This window comes from Dermochelys coriacea, chromosome 9 (genome assembly GCF_009764565.3).
Source record: "Dermochelys coriacea isolate rDerCor1 chromosome 9, rDerCor1.pri.v4, whole genome shotgun sequence".
NCBI classification, from domain to species: domain Eukaryota; kingdom Metazoa; phylum Chordata; order Testudines; family Dermochelyidae; genus Dermochelys; species Dermochelys coriacea.
The window spans coordinates 67,728,417-67,748,521 of record NC_050076.1 but is presented as its reverse complement, the minus strand read 5'-3'; the positions used below and the strand labels follow the sequence as shown (position 1 = coordinate 67,748,521).

Sequence of the window (20,105 nt, the reverse complement as noted above, 5' to 3'; positions counted from 1 at the left end):
GGAATCATGCAGTTAAAATATTTAAAGTTGACAAAACCACATTAACCACATCCTCAAATCCCAAAGGAAGTAGGCAGCTTTGAGCAAAGATGGTACCTGATGGAATAGGACAGTTTTAGAGGGTGACTAGTGTAGTTCACAGTTTTAAAACAGGATCAAAGACGAACTGCAGGAAACTCAGATATTCAAGAATCTAATCTCCATTGTGGCAATTGGGAAGACACTGGAGACAACTGATGAAGGGTTTGATTATAATGTCAATTTAGACATTTTTCAAACAACTAGATCCATAAAATGAGAATTAGAAGGGCAATGTGAGTGAACAGCTGACATTTATCTAAATTACAGGAAAATGTATGTTGTTCTGTGGTACATAACAAATTGATTTTACAAGGGTAGAAAGCATGTTATAGGATTTGCCATTGGTAGGTGGTTAACATCATAGTCTTAGACTTGGAAGTTCTAGGCTGAAGTTTTGTTTCGTGAAATGGTCTCAGACTATTCTCTGAGAACCACATTACCAACTCAAGATATCTGTGTTCAGGAGAACCTGAGGATCAGGACTGTAATGTCACTAGCAAAAGTGCATGGTAAAGTTTATATATCCCCGTTTATTTTGGGGTGCGTCAGCTGATATTTGGATATCAGTTATGCCTGGGAAATTGAATCTGAATGTTCTACATTTGTTTTTAGATCTGTGACTATAAATCACATGGTGTCTCAGAATCTCCATGTTCTCTTCCTGTAGCCTCTTTGCTAGTTGGATTCTCCCCGATCTGCAGAGCCCAACCCCTGGTCTCTTGTCAGCCCTGAATTGTTTCCTTATTTTTGTATTCTCACTAGTGGCCTGTTCCACACCCTTTTCCTTCTTGCTGCTCGGAGCATTTGGCCAGCTTGCTCTTGCCCTGTCATTCCCCTCCCTTACCTTATTTTCAGCCATGAGGGAAGATGTGAAGAGAAGACTTCATCTTCCCAAAAATCTTCCTAGGTATCTTTGTGTTTGGGGATGACATTTCTGCTCCCCAGCCTACACCTGTTTCTACTGCATTGGCATGGAAGCACTATGCAGTATCTCTCAGTTTTGAATTAAAGGACCAGTGAAGCTGGATGAGAGAGCTGGATGGTCCCACTGCTGCAGGGGAGATGAAAGGAGCAGAGCGACTGTCCACTCCTCTCAAGATACCCAGGTGATTTGGGTACAGTTCACCCTGGCTTTTCACAGAAGGATGTGGCATGCATGGGGCCAGCCATATCGCCACGCTCCGAAGACACCAACAGAGGAATGGAGTTAAAATGTCATTGGTCATCGGCAAAAAGAAAGATAAAGAGAGGAATGGGGTGGCTCCTTTGTAGGAGAGGACTTTCCAAGAGACCTGCAAAAGAATCTGAGCAGTCTGAATAGTGGATGTATTTCATTTCCCATCTGTGGTAAGAAGGCCAGGAAATGGGAGATGAGGTTCAGGTATTTTATTTTCCTGCCTCACTTCAGTGACTAGAAGGAGGGTAAATGAGATTGGAGTTTTTTTTAAAAAAAATATTCCCTATTGAGGAGCCCAGGGAAGCAGGCTGAAATTGAGGTACTCTATCTCCCTTCTGCCACCCTTATCTCTAAAGAGGCCAGCATAGTGCAACCATAGGATGATTCTTCTCTCCATGTGTCCTCAGATGGAAGGATGTGTTTAGCTGTTGCCATCTCTGCTGCACTGACTACTGCTAATGGCAGTGGAGACAGGTGACCCAAATATCAGGCCAACGAATAATACTCAAATGTAATCTGCCAACTAGCACAAATATCTGTGCTATCTATGAATGTAAGATTCTCTTTGGCTATCCCTACTACCCAGTGCTGTAGTCTCTTGTTTATGAAAAAAGAAAAGGAGTACTTGTGGCACCTTAGAGACTAACAAATTTGTTTGAGCATAAACTTTCATGAGCTACAGCTCACTTCATCGGATGCATTCAGTGGCTTGTTTATGTAAGCATTAACAACATTAGAGAAAATTGTCTCTTCCCAAATCCACATTGTGGATCTTATTCTTAGGTATACGTGCAGCTCACCCATGGATGTCACTGGAGGAGCTGGAGCACAATATCTCAGTTGTGACCTGAGGGGAGAATTTTATCCTGAGATGAAATAGGGTTAGTGTGTCAGGGAAGAATAGTAGAAAGATAAGTTATTAAAGAAATTAAAAACTGACATAGGAGCCAGGAGCACAGAGGGTGTGAGCTACTGCAATACTTGGAAACAATTATGCAATGCTCTTCTCCCTGCAGTGTGGAAGCAAGCCCATGAGAATTAAAAGTGGTGGAAGTCCTGGGAGGGTGAGAGCAGCAGGTTTTCCCTGTGACATGAAGCTTGTGGAAGGCCCTTTATAAGCAGAGTACGGTTGGAAGTTCCTGGGTCCTGCAATGGACTGGAGGGGAGTGAAGTTGTGTAGCAGCCATACTGCATGACAAGCTGTCCTGGCAAATTAACATCGTGTGATGATCAACATAGAAGGCGAGGCACTCCATGAAGATGCCATGTATTCATGGGGTAGGGCTTGTTTTCACCAGAGATCCTTGACCTCAGAGGGGTAAGGATCTGAAGCTCCTGCCCACTCCACTAGATTTTGAGGAGCCTCCATATTGGAAGAATGATTCAGCCCTTGGTTTCAGCTTTAACTGTAAAAAGAAAAGGAGTATTTGTGGCACCTTAGAGAGTAACATATTTATTTGAGCATAAGCTTTCGTGAGCTACAGCTTGCTTCCTCGGATGCATTTCATTGGAAGCTTTAACTGTGAAGCTTCTTGCTTCTATTAGTTTGTGTCACCACTATGACTCATTAGTTTCCACTATTTTTACTGTAGCTTCTATGGGCATTTGTGTGTGGGTTTTGTTTTTTGGTGTTTTTTTGTTTGTTTGTTCATTTAATAGAAAGCTCAAGAAAAATCCATCTAGTCTGCGTTTTAATTTGATTTAGATAAAATTAAGCTTCTCAGTTGATAACTCTTTCATGCTGTTTAATGTAGAGATAGATGTGCATGATAATGAACATAGGATCAAAATTATCAAAAGAAATCTATTGTTTACAAGATAGCACAGTGTAAAATGTAGACAAGGAAACAGGCACGGGAGTGAGAATGGTAACATAACATAGCAGCAGTAGCCACACACACAAAAAAGACAATAATTATATAGATAATATAGAAAGGTCTGTAGTCGATACTGGCACATGGTTTCTAGCACTTACTCAGCATTATTAAGACCACATTTGGAATACGGTGCGCAGCTATGGTCACCCAAATGTACTATAGCAAAAATATTGTTGAGTTTGAAAAGGTGCAGTGGAGGGTAAGTTACGTTTTTGAGGGTATGTATCATAAAGCAAGATTAGCTAGCTAGACTAGCCTGTTTAGCGTGGAGGAAAAAAGACTGAGGAGATCTGAGACATACGAGATTTTGAGGAGAAAGGACTACATAGATGCCAATAAACTGTTTGGGAGAATAAGTAATTCAAAAGCAAAGAGATCATGGACTGAAGTTAAGGAGGAATGGCTAACATCTTATGGCACAGTTAGCAAATATCCAATGTTAAGCCTTATTAGCATGCATATGGTGAAGGTATTTTTTTATTCATGTTCTGAATGGCTCTGTTGACATGCATACATAGTTAATTGGGAGTCAAAGAATAAATGAAAAATTGTGAATTTAACTCATTTAACTCATTCATCTGTCACCTGGCTGTGAATTGTATTATATTGTAAATCAACTTAAATTAAAATTCAAGGTTGATGGGTGAAAAAAATTTCAAGCATCCACTAGAATATTAAAAAACAAAAACTATGTTTAAATAACGTTAGGGTTATGACATAACCTGACAAAGGCAATGACAGTCAAAGCTAACCTTGGCACTGACCTTCCTTCCATTAGAGGTAATGCATTTTATAAGAGTTTACAGTGTCAGAAATCTGGAGTTGTGGTATCAAGGGGTTTAAGGCTGCCACTGAGTTCTCAGTTCATCTCGTTTTGCCTAGGCATTGCAACACTTATGGCTTGTAATACAGTATCGTGCATTAGTTGAAAACCCCAGCAATACCTTTGATAGGAACTATGGGACAAGCAAAGGATAGTATGTCCTAGCTCCAGTCACTTTTGGTCAGTCATAATTGTATTCAGATATAGGGAGTTGGGAAGTATTTTATTTTCTTTTATTTTAACTGTAGATTGTTTTTGCTTCAAAGACAAAAAAGAAATCCTTCATTAAAGTCTGTGAGATTGACATGACAGATTCTATGGCTGTATGTCTTTCTGCCAAATGGCACGTATTTATGGCATCTGTCTATTATTGAAATCTGTTCTTGATTTTTATTTAGTACAGATGATAGATTTAAAAAATAAGGCCTTTTAATAATGCAGAATATCGGCTCCCAGCATTCACAATGCATTACATAGAGCAATAAGGGTTCATTGTTCTAATATTCATTTGGAAAGTTTAGAAAAGGCTGACCCTGCACAGAGTCCATTGTAATATATAATGTAAACAAGACTAAAAAGAAAAGTTTCTGGAGCAATTGGTACAGTTGTCTAAATAAGTATATTAAAAATGTCCAAAATGCATATAATTCACCCAAAAGCTCACACTGGCTCATTTGGAACTAATGTATATGTACTGGTATGTACAAGAGGAAGACGCTTGTGAAATATCTCAAAAATGCTCAGTTTAAATAAACCTGTGATTTGTTGAAATATTGTTATCTTTATTATCTCCTCTGTCCCTGCTCCTTTATGCCACTCCGGTGGTCTAAAGCAGCTGTACAGCCACTGGAATCAGCCACCAATTGATACTCCCTCCAGACAGGAGTTCCTCAGATGGCATAGAGCTGCTCTTCCCCCACGCATGGCTTTAGCATAGGATGGTGTGGGAAGGGTTGCTACAGCTGGATATTTATACTCTGGATGTTAGGCAGGCCCTTTCCAGGATGGAAAATAGGAACCGTGCAAAGCTGGCTTAGAAGCCACTTTTGCCCTCTATTCTTCTATTGAAATGGAGGATCTGGACCTACATTTATTTATATTTTTTTACATGGAAAGGTGAATTATGGACTAATTATCTGCTAAATTTGGTTTCCAAATAATCCAGTACATTTGATTTTTGGTACTGCATCATCCACATAAGAGTATCACATAGGGTGACCAGATAGCAAGTGTGAAAAATCAGGACGGGGGTAGGGGATAATAGGAGCCTATATAAGAAAAAGACCCAAAAATCGGGACTGTCCCTAGTATCTGGTCACCCTAGTATCACATTAGGCTTCAAGGATGTTGTCATTACATACAAATACCATTAAATTATAGCTGTTCTGATCTCCAAAACACACACACAACAGAACATTGATTATCTTCAGAACATTAATTGTTCTTAGAATTTTTAAATGACAAAAGTGATTTTTTTTAATTTTTATTTTTACTAGCAAAAACTGTGCAATTTGTTCTACACTTTAGGGGTTTGACTCTGCTCCCATAGAAGTTGTTGGCAAAATTCTCATTGATTTCAGTGGGAATAAGATCAGATGCTTTATAAACCTGTAGAGAATTTTAGTGGCAAAGGTATTCTATATTGTTGACACAACTGTCATTCTGCTGCTGGATGCACCATCAGGTATAGCTATAATACATAAAGAAACCAGCATTAAGGGCCAAATTCTGCCCTTGAATACACACTTAGTCTCCTGTGAATTCAATGGGAGCTGCTTGGGCTCAGCCAAGAGAGAAATTTGGCTATAAGGGTTGTTTTTATATTTCATCTCACAATTTGAAATGTGTTTGTCTTGCACTCTGAATTGCCTTTTGTATAAATCCTTTTAATAAGGAGTAGCTTCACATTTCATAACATGTACATGCCTTTGTTGCAAATAATTTATAGTTAAAGACACATACAAAATTTAGTAATTCACAGTGGGTGGGCTTAGAGAAGTAACAGGTAGTAATGAGATCATCTTGCCACGCTCGAACAGGAGCTTTTCTTTAATGCTATATAATGAAGGCAGTGGCCTGGCATTAATGATTACAGCTTGCACCAGCCACTCAGACAGGAAAGATGCAGTTTTAAGTTTTCTCATAGCATATTCAATTCCATTTAAATATTGCAAACTAGTGAATTGCAAATGCTAACATAGGCATAAATAAAAAATGTTGATATTTTATTTAATCTAAAAATAATAATTATGGATAGGCTGCCTTTATTGTATTATTTAAAATATCTCATTTTACATGTGGACTACAAGCTATTGAAGAGTTGTCACTATTTTTTTTATAAAGAGAATTTGTTGCTGTTGCATTAAAAATACAGGAGGACTGCTGTAGGTTTTAGGGAAGAGTGGGCACTGTCAGCAATTGTGGGTTAGGAAGAAAACTATGGTAGCCAGTTTATGTGAAACACTAGGAAAGCCAGTGCTCAGAAGAATGTTGTCCAGCTCCCATTATAAAAGAATTCCTTTTCAGAAAAGAGAGAGTTTTCCACTTTCTTTTCCATCTTTGAATTCATAGCTTTCATATTGTATGCAAAGAATAAAGCATCTGTGCATGGGAGACTGTAATTTCTGGTATTTAAACTGCCAACTGCTAAAACTGATTGAGTTGAACCAGAAGAAGGAAAAAATGTCCTGCTGAGGCAAATGCATTCTTACACCCCTCTTTAATAAAATATTGTAAGGAACAGCTAGAAAGCTTCCCCTTGGACTTTCATTTGGCAGTTTTTGATTGTAGCCTTGTGAAGGAATCACTATTGACTCCTGTCAGGCAGTTTTGGAGAGGAGGTGAAGAGCCTTCTCTCATGACTTTCTGTGTGTTTTGTCAAATCTAGTGCTTTCAGTTGAAGTGCGATATGAAGGCTGATGTCAGGAAATGCCTCAAAGCGCGAGCTGGTGCTGGTCTCCCACGATTTACTTTTTTTAAAGAATCAGATTGGTTTGTAAAATGATGGCAATCTGACTGGACATAAACACCGTTTATTGCAGGCTCAGCAGCTGTTACATATCATTAGTGAAAGGAGGCAAGGGGACCACTTTGATGTCAGCTTCATTCTTTTTAAGGACAAATGCATTCAGATGGGAAGATACTAACTTTATGACTACTTGTTTACTTAAAGTTCGGAACCCATTACTGCCTTTATTTTTTCTTCCTATTTTCTGGCCTTTAAGTCAAACTTACTTTCAGTGCTAATGCAAATTGAAAGAGTAAGAGGGAGAATAGGGGAGCTGGGGGTAGTAATAAAAATTGGAAGCCATTTTAAGTTATATTGTTTATGATTAGCATAGTTTATTAGCATCAGATCAAGTCTGTTTAAAATGTGCACATTCTGGTTTTTTTCACCACATGCTGTACTATTTTCCTTAATAATAAGTCTCGGTGCCAGTTAAACTAGTGAAACACATTTTTATATCAGCACATTTGTTCTAGCTGACATAAGATGCCTTTTTTATTAGTGAATATAATTTTACTTTAGTACAGCCACTAAAAGGGTATTTGCTTTGCATGTTAGCCCTGAAGGGACAAGGTAAGATGTTTACTAGACAACTCTGTCCCTGTGTTGTTGTTTTTTTCATTGCCAAAGCAGACATGTAATTTGTTTGCTCTTTGAAATGCTTTTTGCACTTTTGAATATTTGACATGTTAGGAAACTGAAGATGTAGGGATAAATGTTTAGCACTATGCATGGGATTTCTAGTAACACTAATGGTAGCCCTGCAGGTCAGTCCCAACGATCCAGCAGAAAGGTTGCACATTAGGGGTTTGCTTTGGAGCAAGTTTCAGTGTAGACAGAAGAGGAATATAAATACAGTATAGTATGGAATCTGTATGATACTATAAGGCATATATCTTGGATCTGACCTGCTTTCCAAGCTCTGACACATAATAGAATTCATCCTTCTTTTGTGTAATTTTTTTTTAATGAAGCACTTTCAGTTGTCCCATTTGGTTTAAAACAAATCAGAAATTCATGTCCTAAATGTTTCACTAGTCAGAATAATTAAGTTGATCAGGTCTGGGAGCAGTGGAAGGAAAATAATGGGGTCATTGAAGCATTCAAGCTCTAATGGGAACCTGAATTCATTCAGATATCAAATCTAATAATTGCTTTACACCTGTATACACAGTCCCATTGAGCAAATTCACATTCAAGGTTTAGTAGCACAGTTTCAATACTGTGCTCCAAGGGGACTTGATACTGTTTTTAAAGACACTGTTATTTTTCAACAACTTTCTTTGTATGGCCGGTTGTATTTTAGCTGAATATGCAGCCTTCATTTATCGGCTTGGAAAATATTTTCATGCATGACTTTGTTGCTCGGAGTAACTGTATATCAGACCGGATAAAAAGCTAAGAAAAAGGTGAAGAATATCATGTGGTTTTCAAGGTTTTCACTTTCGGGAGACCAGTTGTTTTGGCCCAAAGCACTAGAGTGATGAGTAGCAGAGATTACTGTACTCAAGTGTGGCATTTGAGAGCAGTTTGTCTCCATTTTATACAACATGGTAGAAGGGAGGAGATAGCTTACCCACTGGCACAAGCGCTGTTTGGAAGAGGAAACTGCACATAGATGAGGTAGTAAGGAGTCAGCATAGATTAGTGAACTTTCAATAATGCCACTCGTAGCTCCTGAACCTGCTAACACTGAAGTTAGTTGCAAAACTTCCATGGTCTTCATGGGGTCAAAGTTTACCCCTGCAGTGTTATAACATTATTGATTTTTTTTATTTTCTCTCTCTCTCACACATGCGTGCACACACACACACTCTCCCTCCCCCCGCTGCTCCCTCCTTCCCACTGGTATGAAAGTGAAAGCTAATGGAGGTAGCTGTTGTTAAATTCCAAAGCCAAATAATGCTTAGAGTACTGCTTTTTCCAACCCGATGCAGTAGTTCTTCTTCACCCTTCTTTTATTCTTTCCACTCTCCCCTCAGCCGGGAATTCAATCTCCAAATGAGACAGAATGGATGTATATGGCTCTGCATGCACTGGCACAGAGGCCTATTTTCGTGTGTGTTTTTTAAAGGCCAATTACCCTTGGAGGGAAGGAGAAAATAGATTGATTTGTCTTGTAACCCTTGAGGCAGGCATGTGTTGTTTCAAAATAAGGCTTTCTGTAGTCACCAGTCACGGAAGAGCTTTCAGTTCTTTCACTGAGGTGTCCCCCAGGTGCTGGCGTTACCAAAGGAAGCAAAATGGAATTTAAATATTAAATAGAAATTTCAAAGGTTAAAGGAATTTTAACTTGATGGATACTTTCCTTTCATAGAGATGTGAGGCAGTATACATCACTGGAGTCACTACTAATAAAAAGCATGCCCAGATAAATTTTAGTCTTTAAGGTGCCACTGGACTCCTTGTTGTTTTTACTAATAAAAAGCTGTCTTAATGAAATAAATTGAATGTAAGGCTTGAGAATAATCCTGTCCTTTTCCTGAATTAACATTATATGATGTTTAAATTTATTGGATTTTGTGAGCTCAGAATAGGAAAAATATTTCTTTACTGGATGGGATCAAGATACAAATAGACTCTCAGATTTTGGTGACAAAAACACTCTGTTATATTTTCCTCATGAATTGAATGTGGTCACAGCTGGATTGCAGTGCACTAGTAAATGTCATCCCGCTTACCATTAAACATTCTAACGTGCACATTATCCATTTTAAAGCATTTTTGTGTGTAAGACACAGAGTATAAACAGTTTATAGTCACTATGAGCCACATTTTTACACGAATCAGACAAGGACTGCAATTAACAGAACATATAATATCATGTGTCACAGTTACAGGGCTAGCTGCACCTCTGTCCCCTTTTGGTCTCTCTGAATTCCCCCCTCTCCAGTCAGGTTTTAGGCCTTGTGTGTATATATTTTACTGCTTAAAATATACTGTTGGATGAGAAGATGTACATGAGAAATGTAAATAATCATGTGAGCTTTCTATTACACTTTTTTCCTCCGGTCACCAATTCCCAGCCTCTGCATTCTGAGGGTCAGTGCAAGCATAACATAGGGAAGATTAATTAAACTGGTTATTGACATTCTGCTTTTCCTCTACAAGATACTAGATCAGCTGCTTACCATCTCTTGTCAGGTTCATGCCACCAAACACCAGGGGCCCAACAAACTGGGCCTTGATATATCCTTCAAAATACGTGAAAATTGTAGGCAGGTTCTTATCACAGTAGTTGGGTATGCAGGTTGTAGAAATGGCTTTGAACTTCCTGGCAAGTACACTCAAATGCTGATTTATTAAGGTACAGAGGGGAATTCTGTTAAAAGAAAACAGATAAAAAGAAGAGCTAAGAGACAGAATATCAAGAGTAGTCCCTTCCACATGGAAAGTTAGAAGTACCAACCTATTTAACAGTATTTATGGAAATACAAATGTATAAAACAATGTATAGATATTACTACAGTGCCCATCACTCCAGTATACATGTAAGTTTAAAGCCATTAGAGTCATTTGTTACAGTAGTTGAATTAAGATTTCCCACTCTTATTATAGAACAAATTTAGTTTACAAGATGCCATTTCTGTGATTAGTGCATGCTAAAAAGTAGACACAAGGTGGAGAGAAATAACAGCTTTTTAAAGAAAAGAATGAAACTTTTATTTGTATTGTTAAATGAACAAAATATTGTGTGCTGTGAAGAGCTGATTAATTTAAATTACACGAAAGACAATGAACAAGCAAGTTTTTAGAATCATTTCTATAACACACAGATTTATTTCTAAAAGTAGGGATAACTTCCTTGGAAAGCTACTTTATAATGTCAGTGGGGTTGAGTACCTTGCTCACCCAAATTTTGTGCAGAAGAGAAGATGGGCCACATAGAACTCCATTGGGTAGGTAAGGAAGCTGGTGATCTCGAGTGCATAGCCTCAAGTGCTTTTATACAGAAAAAGATTAAGTCTGCCTCCAAAAGCTCTCTGTAGTGAAGTTTCAGTAGACTGTGGTCGTAAGCAATAAGCGTAAGGAGTGTGGTTTTCCTTAATTTTAACTGGTGGAATTCTGAAATTAATTCTTTAATGTCCATAACACAGTTATTCACTTGTGTAACGGTATTAGCATTGTTCACTAATAGCATCTGAAAATGCTAAGTGTTTAAAAACAGCTTACTTATCCTTGTTTGAAAAGATGCAGAATTACCCATATACCCTTGCCAGCTTTGGTAACTTCTTGAACATAATCCTATCCTGAAATCTCCAGAATTTCCCCAAATTTGTTCTTTAATTGAGTTGCTTTCCATTCTGCTATCCATATAACAAGGAGGGGAACGATGGGAGAAGAGAAATCAAACGAACAGATACACTTGTATAACAGAGCAATGATTAGACAATCAAAGTTACGGGTTTTGAAGCCTAGTCTGCAGAGATGAATTATAAAGGTCTCTAAGCACCAGGGTAGTGAAGGAGAGTTTACATAGTTTTGCATTTAAATATAAGAGCAGTCTAAAATTGATTAATGTTTGTATCATAGTTAAAGTCACAATATTCAGCTTCGGACATTGTGCATAAAAATATATTTTGTCCCTGAGATAGAGGTAAGTAGTTAAAAATACTTAAGGATGAGCTCTCCACTATCCTGCACCTTGAGCAGTCATTTATAGCTATACAAAATAATACCAAATAAGAAAGACAGAGTTTTTATACTTCCACACTAAACAGATATAAATGACTGCTCAAGGAAAAACATGGTAGAGATTCAGACCCAAAAGCTCTTTTCCTCAGTTTCATTAAGGCCAAAATTTTTAGACGTCTCCAATAAGTTAGGTGCTGTACCCAAAATCTGATCTGCAGAGTCTCTTTGCACCCATTGACTTTAACTTGGGTTATGCATTAAGAGTACCTATGAAAAATTGAACCCTAAATAGGGTATCCAAGATGTAGACCCAAGTGGCTTAGTTAAGGATACTAAGAAGTCTTTCAGACCAGGATACAAACCCCAGGTCTTCCAGCTCCCTGTCTTGGGCCTTATTAAGGACATCCTTCCTCGCCTTCTCTTCAGGAAAATGGAATTCCAGTTGCATTGTATTAGAGTGTAAAGAGGTAACCAACATAGTTTCATTTAGACAATTCTGCAAACTGCTTTTCACCTGTACATTTTGATAGCTTGCTCATCTTCCTCATTAAACTCATCTTCATTTTCTTCTAGCTCCTCCAAAGTCATGTCTTCATATGTTTTCACTGGAAGGGGAGAAATATACGATTAGCAATATTCCACAAGAGAAGGAAGATTAACCTGTGCAAGTTTGTAATCCCACATCATGCATTTTTCCTCTTGAGAAAATGCATGTTATTTTCTGCTGTTTTTCTAAGCTATTGAACACGATAACACAATAAGACCACTTAAAATGATCGGAGAAGGGAGTTGAGAAACCCTCAAACTCAGCCCTTTGAGCGAGAAGAGGGATGATCAGAGCTTTATCAGCACTCCTCTCCACAGATTTACTATTGTAAATATCTGGGATGTAACTGCAAATACTTGATCAAAGTTACTAAAGTGAAACTTTTCCCTTCTAAGCATCAGTTCATGTTGATTATCCTATGATCCCAATGAACAAACGTGTACTGCATTATAAATAAGGTTCTAACAATTTAAACAAGTCACGAAAATCAGGATTACAGTCACCAGCCTCACACCATCATCAGCTCTGTTCCCTTGCCTCTATCCCAGTGTTAGAACTATGAGCCACATTTTTACATGAATCAGACAAGGACTGCAATTAACAGAACATATAATATCATGTGTCACAGTTACAGGGCTAGCTGCACCTCTGTTCCCTTTCTGGTCTCTCTGAATGCCCCCTCTCCAGTCAGGTTTTAGGCCTTGTGTCTTTACTTAGTTTGGGCCCAGCAGTACCCTATGTATCAACCATTCTTACCCATCCAATTCAAGTGGGTTCCTCCTTTAGGAAGTCTGTGACCAATGGTAGATAGTGGTCAAGTCAGTCTGCTTAAAAACCAATAATTGTTTATTCTAGCAATAGGAACAAAGCTTTTAGAGAAAAGGGATTTAAAAACAATAGTCTACTCACATGTCTGACTTACCTAAAGGCCTTAATGGCAGCCTAATGTCTGCAAACACCCCAGTGTGTGCCTGTCTCTCAGTCTGGTTCCACCAATCAACTACCCCTGGCTCTTGAGAGAGTATTTATTTTGAAATCTGCCACAGTTCTTTTGCTCTCCTGTGTTCACGTGCCTTTCCCTGTCCTGACGTTTTTTCTTAATAACTTTCAAGTGATTGCTGAGAAGCAGCTTATGTTGAGCCATTTTTTCCTTTCCAGTTTGTTTTTTTCTGACAGGCCCTATTAAACTAAACCAGTATGGTCATACAGTAAACTTACTAGTAGCCAGGTCAGCATACGGTATCGTACAATGTTACAGAACAGATCCAAATCCATTACATAATGAACCTATAAAAGGAATGGGAACAGGGAGTACATGCAGTGGGTCAATTAGTAGTCACACAAGTTACTCAGTTCAGTCTTTGTATAACTTTCAGGAGACCCAGGGTAATGTACCCAACTCTGTTATGGAGTAACAGCATTGTGACATTGCCCAAGGTACAATCTGGACAGATGGACAGCTGTGTCCCCTCAATTCTTCAATCTGGAGTACCTCTTACACTGCATCACTGAGAGTCACCAATCCTGGTCTGCTTCAGCATGTAAATCATTCCCAGCTAGATTGTATGAGTGCTATTGCCAGCCACACATGAATTACATTGTAGGGTGACACCAGCAAACTCCCAGTCCCAGATTTTCCCCTAGAAATGTGCATCTTGTACTGCTCAGCACTCTCCTGGACAATATAAAGCCCATATACAAGTCCATCATTTCATTAATAGAAAATGATATGCACAAATCTTATCTTAAATGGAGTTTCCCAAACACTTCAGTCCAAGCACACTAATTTAGATAAAACAATAAAACAAGTTTATTAACTCCAGAAAGATTTTAAGTGATTACAAGTAATGAGGCATAAAAGTCAGAATTGCTTACAAAGAATAAAAAGTAAAACACACTATATCTAGCTTAGGAAGCTAAATTAATTCAAAGCGAAGGTTTCTCTCACCACATGCTTACAGCAGTCTGGCTGGATTCCTTTCAACCAGGACCCTTCCCCCAGTTCAGTGTTACTTCCTTGTCTTTCAGATGTTGTTGAAGCGGTGAGCAGAGAGAAAGAGAGGAGTATTTGGGGGCATCTGTTCCCGTTTTCCTATAGTTCTCTTTTTTCTTTGAAAACCATCTCCAGCTGGGGTTCAGGAGACAGAAGGTCTATGGGGACAGGAAACTCTAGCGGTTCCTTTGCCAAAATATAGATTTCTCGCTCGCACCTTTTTTCCTGCCAAAAAGTGGCCACTTAACTAGATTATAGTTTATTTGATTTTGATTTTGTTGACACCTGGCTGAGGCATCAGTGTGCCTTTTGTCTGTGAGGAACTGGTTTGTGCCTGCTTTTCTAACTTGGAACATGTCTCAGTGGCATTATAGAGTAGAATGTTATGACTTTCCGTACAATATTGCCATAAACATTACTGGCAGGACAGTAATGATCAGCAAATTGAGTTTTCAAATGATACCTCACAAGGCATACTTGTACAAAATCCATCATAGCCTTGTAAAAAAGGTGAACATAGGAATGCAAACTGTCACAAGAATCTAAGAGACAGTCCCAGTACCTGTCAAAATTAAAAAGTGTGCCCCATAAAAAGATACATACTTACTCAGAGAAACTTTGCAATCTAACCATTACAAAAGGATTAATTTATTTAGCTTATGTTTGATCCTTATTTGGTTTTTCAAAGTTTTCTATAATTTATGTTTTTAATAGTATAAGTAAGCATCTGTCTGATATGGAGATCAGTGCTTCCTATGGGCCAAATTGTGCTCCTGTCTCTTCAGTCTACAGGACTCTTAACCCTCAACTCAGAACCTAGACCCCACCCAGACAGTTTCTGTCTGGTGCTCAACCGGGCTCTGTTCCATAGGTGACCCCTGAGCTTCAGCCTCCAGGAGAAGGTTGAGCTGGGAAATCCAGAACTATTGACATGCACTAGCCATTTTCTCCTCTGCAGTAGCTCTGCGGTCTGGGGAAAGGATTCTTTTCTCCTCTGCTTCACATCCTATATATCTTCTGTACAGTGCTGGGCCTCACGCATTTTGTGCACTGGAGTTCAGGATTTCAGTAAAATAAGTAAATGACTTCCCCAAACATGACTTTTGAATATACTGCTGTGTCAATTGCTCGAAAACTCACACTTTTACTAAAGGGTTGAAATTAGGGCTGTCAAGCGATTAAAAAAATTAATCACGATGAATTGCATTGTTAAACAATAATGAGATGACATTTATTTAAATATTTTTGATGTTTTCTACATTTTCAAATATATTAATTTCAATTACAACTCTGCATGCATAGTGTACAGTGCTTGCTTTATATTTATTTTTATTACAAATATTTGCACTGTAAAAAAAGAAATAGTATTTTTCAATTCACCTAATATAAGTGCTGTAGTGCAATCTCTTTACCATGAAAGTTGAACTTACAAATGTAGAATTATGTACAAAAAATAACTGCATTGAAAAATAAAACAATGTAAAACTTTGGAGCCTACAAGTCCACTCAGTCCTACTTCAACCAATTGCTCAGACAAACAACTTGGTTACAATTTGCAGGAGATAATGCTGCCCGCTTCTTGTTTACAATGTCACCTGAAAGTGAGAACAGGTGTTTGCATGGCACTGTTGTAGCCGGCATCGCAAGATATTTGCGTGCCAGATGCACTAAAGACTCTTATGTTCCTTCATCTTCAACCACCATCCCAGAGGATATATGTTCAGGCTGATGATGGGTTCTGCTCGATAACGATCCAAAGCAGAGCGGACCAATGCATGTTCATTTTCATCATCTGAGTCAGATGCCACCAGCAGAAGCTTGATTTTCTTTTTTGGTGGTTTGGGTTCTGTAGTTTCCGCATCTGAGTGTTGCTCTTTTAAGACTTCTGAAAGCATGCTCCACACCTCCCCCCTCTCAGTTTTTGGAAGACACTTCAGATTCTTAAACCTTGAGTGCTGTAGCTTCTTTGTGTTTTGTCAAATCTGCTGTGAAAGTGTTCTTAAAACAAACGTGTTGAGTCATCATCCAAGTCTGCTATAACATGAAATATATGGCAGAATGCAGGTAAAATAGAGCCGGAGACATACAGTTCTCCTCAAGGAGTTCAGTCACAAATTCAATTAACACATTATTTTTTAACAAGCATCATCAGCATAGAAGCATGTCCTCTGGAATTGTGGCCAAAGCATGAAGAGGCATACGAATGTTTAATGTATCTGGTGCATAAATACCTTGCAACACCAGCTAAAAAAGTGCTTGTGAATGCCTGTTCTCACTTTCAGATGACATTGTAAATAAGAAACAGGCAGCAGCATCTCCTGTAAATGTAAACAAACTTGTTTGTCTTAGCGATTGACTGAACAAGAAGTAGGACTGAGTGGACTTGTAGGCTCTATAGTTTTACATTGTTTTGTTTTTGAGAGCAGTTATGTAAAAAAAAATCCACATTTGTAAATTGCACTGTCATGATAAAGGGATTGCACTACAGTGCTTGTATGAGATTAATTGAAAAATACTATTGCTTTTGTTTATAATTTTTACAGTGCACATATTTGTAATAAAAATAATAATATAAAGTGAGCACTGTATGCTTTGTATTCTGTGTTGTAATAGAAATCAATATATTTGAAAATGTAGAAAAATATCCAAAATATTTAATAAATTTCCATTGGTATTCTATTGTTTAACAGTGCGATTAATCATGATTAATTTTTGTGTTAATTCTGTGAGTTAACTGCAATTAATTGACTCCCTAGTTGAAATAGATCATAATATAGCCATTTTAATTGTCAGTTAGATTTTCTGAGTGACAAAGATTTGACTCAGAGGCTTAGTAGTCAAATGAATACAGGGACACTGTATCATTTTATCTTTTCAGGTTTCAGGTTACAAAAAAGACTAATCCCAATACATTTAAAATGTCACCTTAAATTGGTTCTGAAAGGTCAAGTTCAGATTTATTTCACCACGCATGTTTAAGATGCCTATTGAAGCGCTCTTTTTAAAAGTTTGAGTTTAAAATATTAATTAACAAAAATAAAACATACCAACTACTCAGCCTCCAATAACACAGAAGGTAACTGCATTCAAAAATCTGTTTTCAGAATCAAAGGATGTTAGAAATTTAATAAATCAGCCAGATAAAACTCTGGGTTCTGTTGTATTGATCTGCAACATCAGAGGAGATGATGAAAAAAGTGGTTGCTAATCCGAATGATGGAGTAAGGATTACTTGTCCTAGAGCAGTGGTTTTCAAGCTGTCCAAGATTTCCAAGGGGATCTGCACCTCCATTTGAAATTTTTTAGGGGTTTGCAAATGAAAAAAGTTGAAAACCACTGTTGTGGAGTACTTTCTGAGCTCAATTTACACATGGGTTGTTTTAAGACTAGCCAATGAGTCAGTTGACTAGACCCCAATTTAGAGAAGCATCTGTTGCTGACTTTCTCAAAGGGTAGTTATTTTAAAAGCTGGAATATGAAGTGAGATCTTAAAGTATATTTGGCGATAAAATCAAAAAGATGTTCAGAATTTTTTTTCATACTTGCCTTGTTTGTGAAGTGCAGGTGAAAAGAAGTCAAGAGAAAACATTGACAGAACAAAGGGTGTGACATGATTAATTTATTAAGTACCTAAAATATAATTAAATACCAGTGGCTATCAGAAACCTGTAAATGGACTAGTGCAACCTATTACGATATGGCAGACGTCTGTCTGTGTTTCATTAGCTTGCTTTATTTATCTGTAGTGGTACCATCTCCTGAAAGATCTTTATTTCAGGCCAGTTCTAGCCCTGTGCCAAGTAAACTCTTGGACACACCATTCTGCTAGTATTCAATCCCACCATACACACCTACATCCTCACCTTGCTGTGCTTTTACATGTACCCACACCTTGAAAGATTAATTTGTTTGTTTCAACACAGAGTCATAACAACAGTGGGGTTAGGATGGCCATGTATTCAAACCCAAATATATCACCATTTTTCCTAGTACTGCCCTTTCCTTAATATATATTTTACTTTGTTCCTTAGAGAGACTTGTTTCTATAAACTGGACAGAGTTCTCAGGCTCTTAATTTTCTTATCTAGTTCTCATTATTGACTAGAATAAATTGGCATAATCACTCCAAGGAACAACTGTAGGCAATACCTGAAAGAGAATACAGTGTTCAGCCACTAGCACTTAGAAAAGATTGGACAATGATGAGCTTCCTGGCTACCTTCTGCATTCTCCAATGTCACCAACAATTGCCAAAGGAATTTAACCTACCAAGGAAGAAGGTTCAAGTGTTTTATGGGGAAAAGTAATAAGTAGGTTAATAGTCACCCTTAGTTGCTGTTTACAGCTACTGACAATATGCTGTGTTACAGCAAACTGCCTTGAAACTTACCTTTAATGTTCCTTATCTATGGGTGGCCCAATGCAGTCTGCTGAAGACATGATAACATTACAGACAGAGACTGTGCAGGATGTAGCAAGCCAAATTCACCATGACCCAGCTTCAGTGAAAGAAAAAACAGTTCTAAGCAGTTACTGGAACTTCCATTCTTTCATTGAGGTCAGGTGGTATGTTCAGTCTTAACATGAACATCACAGCTGTACAACTTGCTCATTGGAATTAAGTATTGTGGCAGTGATTTAGGGTTCTTCATCTGCAGACAGTGTGGTGGCCTGTTTACTAATTTTTAGTGCAATCACTCTAAATACTTATTGTAATTAAGAGGTTGAAAGGATAGACCACTTCACAATTCATCAGCTCTGTCATACTAAGCAGAGTTCAATGTTTAATTCCTTACAGTGCTAGAAAGATTGTGTAGTAGTTTACTGGGCAGGAGCTTGTTTTGTTTTAACAGATATTGATTGTAATGTACCTACAGCCCAAACTAACTGGGAATTGCTGATCCAAACAGCGGAAAACCGTTACAATGGTTGCCATTAAAAAGTTTTCCTTTATACTTAGACCTGGCAAATGTTGACTTTTTTTATTGGCAGGCATTTGTATGTTTTCCACAGAAAGAGACATCCAAGATTTTTGGTTTTACGAATTATTTTCAAATGAAATTCACCATAGTCTGCCATTTTATATTGTTTATTGTTTGTTATAGTAAAGTACACTAGAATTATATGAATATTGTCCCCTGGGTCTCTTAAGAAAATGAGATGTGTATCTCATTAGGCTTTCCCAAGGAGAAAAATTTAAAATGAATGAATGAATATTTGATTCAAATGCTTTCTTTGCGTCCCAAAGGCATAGGCCTTACAAATGCCCATATAGGGTGCATTTCCCCATCTTCTGTGCTGCTTCAACCAAAATTACTCTGATAAAATGGAACTTTCTGTGTTCTTTCCACTGCTAAATTGATCTTAGTTCGTTTTTTGAGTGGTCATTTTCAAGTTTACTCAGCCAGGTTATATTTTTAACATGAAGTACTGTTCTGTTTTATTTTGATTGCTCTGGAAAAGGTCATTCTTTCACTTTTGGGAAGTTTAAAATAACAGATATATTGATTTTGGACACTTAACTTAATAATGTTAACTTTTAAATATACCAACATCATCGTCTCACTCTTAGGTCTCATGCCTCCTGCACAAAACTTCCTGGCTACAAATTCCTCAAGCCAGAGCATTTAGCACAAATACTACTCCTTGCCCTACATACCAGCAACATTTTGACACTGGTTCTAATGCATACTACTGTGACCTGTCGTCCATAACATTTATTAGATGGGTATTTTACTCTTCAGTTGTGAAAGCATGGTCACAGGATTACTTTTCAGGGGCGAGGGGGAAATAATTCCAATTGTACTGCTGCTTCTCTGAAGATACCATCTCCCACTACCAACTTCCCCATAGCATTTGAGGGTTTTGCTTTTACTGCTGCATATAAGTGAATGTTTCATCCTTTTGTCTGAAAAAGGATCAGAAAGTTCAGGGCACAGGGTCAAAATGTTTCTAGCTGCTCTTA

General features: G+C 37.9%; 1 protein-coding gene across 1 annotated transcript in view; it reads left to right on the top strand.

Annotated features, from left to right (window-relative positions):
- The window catches only part of DIAPH2 (diaphanous related formin 2), an 835,399-nt gene that overhangs the window by 791,328 nt on the left and 23,966 nt on the right, over nt 1-20,105 (top strand). The window lies entirely within an intron of this gene.